The sequence below is a fragment of the Populus nigra genome, chromosome 9 (genome assembly GCF_951802175.1).
Source record: "Populus nigra chromosome 9, ddPopNigr1.1, whole genome shotgun sequence".
Lineage (NCBI taxonomy): Eukaryota > Viridiplantae > Streptophyta > Magnoliopsida > Malpighiales > Salicaceae > Populus > Populus nigra.
Genome location: NC_084860.1, coordinates 7,623,026 through 7,629,025, shown reverse-complemented (window position 1 = coordinate 7,629,025; position 6,000 = coordinate 7,623,026).

The following is a 6,000-nucleotide window of genomic DNA, read 5'->3' as shown; positions in this document are numbered from 1 at the left end:
GTTGTCACCTAACTGATCTAGGAGTCATTTAGTGATGTGATTGATAAACTATATTATCTATCTAATTTAATTTATTTTGATTTGTTAAGTCACTCAAGGTTCAATAAATTAAATAGGATCCTAGTCCACTAGAAAAATCTAAGCGAGATTTCCTGAATTAATAGGGAGGGCTATTAATTTGTAAGAAAATAGTGGAAGACTAAATTAGGATTAATGAACTTATTTAAATTTTGAATTTAAATATATTTGTATGAAACTAATACTCTCTATCTTTATATAAATAGGTTTGTAAATTAAAATGAGTAGTGACACATCTCTACAAAGCATACTTGATGCTAACAAATTGTCTAGATTAAATTTCTTGAATTGACATCAAAATATGAGAATTGTTCTCAAGCTAGAAAAGAGGTTGTATGTTCTTGAAAATCCAATTCCAAATGCGCTTTTTGAGGATGTTGAATAAGAAGTTAGGAATGAATATTAACATCATGTTGATGATGAGGAACAAGTTACATCTATGATGTTAGCCAGTATATCACCTGAACTTTAAAGATATATGGGAGACCTTTGGTGTTGAAGTCTATGCCTGAATATTTTGATTTTGCTCCCGATTAGATGACTAGAGTACCTGTTTGGATAAAATTTCCAAACCTGCCTCTCAAATACTGGTCCTTAAAATGTTTATCAAAGATTGCTAGTGTTCTTGGAAAACCTCTTCAATGTGATAAGTTAACTTCTACGATGTCAAGGCTCTCCTATGTTAGAGTTTTGGTTGAGCTAGACCTGCTTAGTAACCTGATTTATTCCATTAATATCATCCTGCTTAATAGTACTACTCTTGTGCAATTAGTTGTTTATGAAACCCTGTCCAAATTATGCAAGCATATTATTATTATTATTATTATTTTATTATTATCGCTATTACTATCATAATAAACTATTATTATTCCCATTATTTTTTTTTATCAGAATGTAAGTATATATTAAGATCAAAAGTACCAATGCTAGATAACTAGCAAGTTCATATATATCTACAAGATATACAAGAACAAAAAAGGGAACAAACTCCCAGCATAAAAGAGGGAACATGCTCCTATAAAAGACTAGTCATGCAAGGCCCAAAACAAGTGAGTAGCAACGGTTAAGGAAGAAACCAAATAAGGATTGCAGGTGTCAAAATTAACCCAACCAACTTCACAAGACAAAGAGAAGCATTTCCTACAACATCGAACAACTAACCAAAAAATCATGACCATTTAACAACCTGACATGAACAATAGAGCCAGTAGCAAACGCACCCAAGCAGCCATAAGCTTAGCATAACAACATCGATGGGAGCACGCAAAGCTCCTTCAAACCCAGCAACATGCCAACAAAGTAGCCAGGTAGACTAAAAGTTATAAAAGTAGACTTAGAAGGGCATTCAGAAGCAGCATGCCTCTCAAACAGGAGAGGAGGCACTGAAACCAAGCAAAAAGAGCAGCAATGGCAATGACAACCCATGACATCCAGAAACAAGCAGTTGGGAAGCATAGCAAGGGCCAAAACTACCCCTGCGACAACTTGCATGAAGATGGAACCAACCAATTCAAATGAGGCAGCCAAACATATCAGACTGGCTTACACACCCTGAACATGGAGAGCATCTAGCAAGGCGTGGCCTAGATGTACCAGCCAGGACTTCCCAACACATGGATAACACTAGTAAGCACAAACAAGCTAGAGTACAAATAGCCAATACTGCAAGTAGCATTGACCATTCAATAATAACAGAGTAAAGAGTAAGTCTATCAAACAACCCCAGCAGTCAGCAGTAGTAGCATCCTGTAAAGGTGATGAAGTGTGAACCAGGCTAAGGAAAACCTAGGAGGACCTTTAGCAGCACCCAAATAGTCCACAACATACCAAAGACAAAAAGTCTAGCAAACCAAGTTGTATAGAGCAACATCCAAACGTCCTCCAACCATCAATGCAACCGGAGAGAACTTCAGGTTGCAAAATAGCAGCAACACTAGCCATTCTAGCAGTAGAGAGAGGGACAACAACTGCAAATAGGCAGCAAACAAACCTGTATATAGCAGTAACAAACAAACTAACAATCCAGCTACAAAGAGCATGGCATAACCAAGCTGCGCAAAGCAGCTACACAAAGCCAGAAAGTGGAGCCAATAGACTACATCCATTCTAGCAAATCAGATCTACACTACAGTAGCAGCCAAGGTGGCACCGAAACATACTTCATCAAGCTCCTCTATTGCAAGCAGCCATGAGAAAAAGCTTGATCTGCAAAGCAACAACCAACAACAAACCAACATGCCTAATCGACTGTACTTTCCTCCAATAACGAATTAGCAACGCAGTAGAAGCAGACCAACATAGCAACACCAGCAGACAAACTAGGCTGCAAAAAACAGTACCAAAGTACCCCGAGAGGTAGGCCAACACCAGCAAACAGTTAGGGCTGAACCCCGGAGGCCCTCCCATACAGCAGGATGAAGAGACCAGGTCGAACACCATCCCAATAATAAGCAAGATAAACAATATAAAACAGTAATACAAAACCAGAGTAGGAGACCATCTGCAATATCTACCCTGCACAAGCTCCCTCAGGTGATACAGGAGCAAGAACAACACTACAGAAGCAGGCCATAACAGATCTAGGTCGCAATAATGGTAGACACAACCACAAACAAGCCATAACAACCAGGAACCCAACAAACAGTCTAAAAACCTAACAGCACAACCAGCGAGAAGGCTGGATACATAATGCTTCATGAGGGAAAACACCCCATGATGTTGCAGAGGGCGGTTAAACCCTCTGAAAGTCCAGCTAAATATACATTATGGAGTGAGAGAGATAAGAGTTGGCATACCACTTCCAAATCTAAGGAAAATGTGGTGCTAAACAGTACCTAAACAAGAAAGACACCCATAAAAATGGCCATCTCCGAAACAATCCCCAGCAGAACAGATCAACACCAGCAAACGCTTCATAGAAACACTCACACCAATGCATCCCCCAGACCCTAAGGTTAGGGCTGAGACAGAATGATTTGGGTTTGCTCCATCAAAGGGAGGAGCCTGCACAGATTTGTCAGCAAAATCCCCATCTTAGAAATCTTCAATCCAAACACCCGTTAACGTTTTGGGGGAAACACATCGCATTCTTTCTAGTTGGCTTTCAACTGGAAAGAAATAAAGATGTTGATTTTGGACTGACCATGAGTGGTGCAAAGAAAGGAACTCATGGAGCTTAGCAGCAGAAGGATGATCACGAGGAGAAACTTCGGGTGAAGGAGAGCATCTCTCTCTATCTGGTGCTCTCTTGTTAACATTATTATCACTGTTAGTAGTATTATTAGAAATATTGTTGTTGTTGTTATTATTATTATTACAACTACTATAATTACCATTATTAGTGTTATTACAATTACTATTACTATTATTGTTGTTGTTGTAATAAAAATCATAAACTTGATTTGAAGGATAAAATAAAAAACCACAAAAACTTTGACAAAAGAGCAAATAAAACAAATAAAAAATAAAAATAAAAATGACCAAACTGAAATTAATATTATTATTATTGAAAAAAAATCATAAAATTGATTTGAAGGATAAAATTAAAAACTATAAAAACTTTAAAAAAAGAGCCAAGGAAAAAAAAAAGAAATCAAAAGTAGAAAGACCAAATCAAAAAACATTATATATACAAATTAGAATTAAAGGATTAAATTGAAAATAAATAAAACTTTAACAATAGAGAAAAATACCAAAATCAAAACTAAAAGGATGGATTCTGAAAAACCAATAACAATGAGGGTTGGATTTAGTTTTTTTGGGGTAGAAAAGAGCAATGAAGGAAAAAAAAAGACCATCGATAATAAGCCGACTACTTTTAGATGACACACGTCACCTAATAAGGAAAAGAACATGACGAAGAACAAAATGAGACAACGAAAGCATATTTTCAACTACTAGGAGGCACTGCACGCGCCGCCCAAAATATGCAGCGCCTCCCACATGCTATAGCCTTTTCAATTTTAAAAATAATAATTAAATAGTAAATTACATTATCAACCTTGACCAAACTAGCAATTAGAAAAAAACTGATATGAAAAGACGCCAATACCCCTATGTTAATGGCTTATTTTTTTTAACTCCAAGGTCAAATATGTAATTTTACTTTATATAAAAAAGTGAAATGCCCAAAAAGACCTTTGAATAGAGTTAAACATTTTTTTTGTTTTAAGGGTAGCAAAGTCATTTTGCTATGCAAAAGCATGATGAAAAGATAAAGACATGCCTGAAAAATTCTTAAATGAGAAATGAACCAAAGGAAATTATCATTTTGTCCCTAAAAGGCAGCAATATAAGAGTTTTTTCAAGGTGCAAAATCATCATTTTACTATTACAATCCACATTAAACAAAGGCATACATACAGTGATTATCCCATATGTTTTAGCCTTTTTCTTTAATATCTCTTTAGAAAACTTAAAATAATATCCAAATTTGGTTTGGAATTCATAACATTGTTAATATATATTAGCTATTTGACTCGTGCTTTGCCACAAGTTAGATAATTGTTTTTCAAAAAAGACTATAAGCAGGTTTCTCCAAAGCGGTTTTTTTAAAGAAACCCTAAGAATAAATAAATAAAAACTATGGATACATTAAATTAAATAAATTGAGAACCATTTATGCTAATAATGCAAACATGTATTAACGAGTCTATTCAACTCAAGTTAGATACTTTTTTTTTTCTAACACAAAAGAATAAATGTGTAGGTGATGCTAACACCTTTTTTGACACTGAGAGAAAAAAATTACGAATAAAAAGTTGATGCTTACATATAATAAAATACAACGAGCATCATATGCTTGCACTTCGTTACAACCTAAGTCATGAGATTATAATAATATTGTAAAATGAAAATCAGAACAAATTAATCATACAAAAACAAACACGAAACAGATCACAAAGACCAATTCAAAATACCAAATGCTTTTAAAAAATTAAACATGACACCTTTTTTTTTTAAAAAAAAATGGAAACAACAATATAATAGATTGACATGAGCTTTGTGGCTTAATCTACCAAACCTACAATCCAAGTCATAGACTCCACTGAGTTTAATAAGATTGATATTTTTATTTATTTATTTTTGCTAAATATATAATAAAAAATTGAAAAATAAAATAAAAAATTTAAGGGAGAAAGAGACCAAGCCCAAGTGTGCGGGCCTGACTTGAGAGACCTAGGTATTTGGGCCTTTATAAAAGTTTATAAAAGCAGATCCAGACGAGTCCACCCCTTTTCTTTGAAAAAGAAATGAAGGCAAACACTATGTTGTTTGCCAACCGAGAACCTGACCACCACTATGGTGGTTGGAAAATCAAGCTATAAAGTTTTCCCTATAAAAACCCAATTTAACTTAAAAACACTTACTAAACACCTCTACAACATATAAAAAAACCTTATATATCAACCAAAAAAACACTGAAAACAACGCGAAACACCAAATCAAATCAGGATATAATTTTTGTTTTTGATCTAGATCTATTTTTTCAAGCAATATTAAAACTCAAAACAACCACAATCAAACTTCTATTGTTGAGTGGAACTTGTCGACACCAAATTTGTTATTTTTCATCAATGGAATCAGTGCCAATAATAATTTTTCTCTCTTCAGCCCTCTTCAATTGGAATCCAATGACTTCTTCTCTAATCTCTTTAATACAAGGATACAATGTTTAGTCCATAGTGTTTTATACGAGGATCTACAATGCAATTTTGCAAAGTGAAATTCCCCATGTCTTTTAGAATAATGTTAATTGTTAAAAAATGTTTTTAAGAGAGCAACTGTCTGTAGTTTTTACCTTGCTTAAATTTCATTTATCAGCACAAAATTTGAAAAATAATAATAATTTAATAAACTATAGTTTTGAAACCCGACCTGGCCTGACTCGGCCGACCCGAGACTCGGCCGACCTGGGGTTGG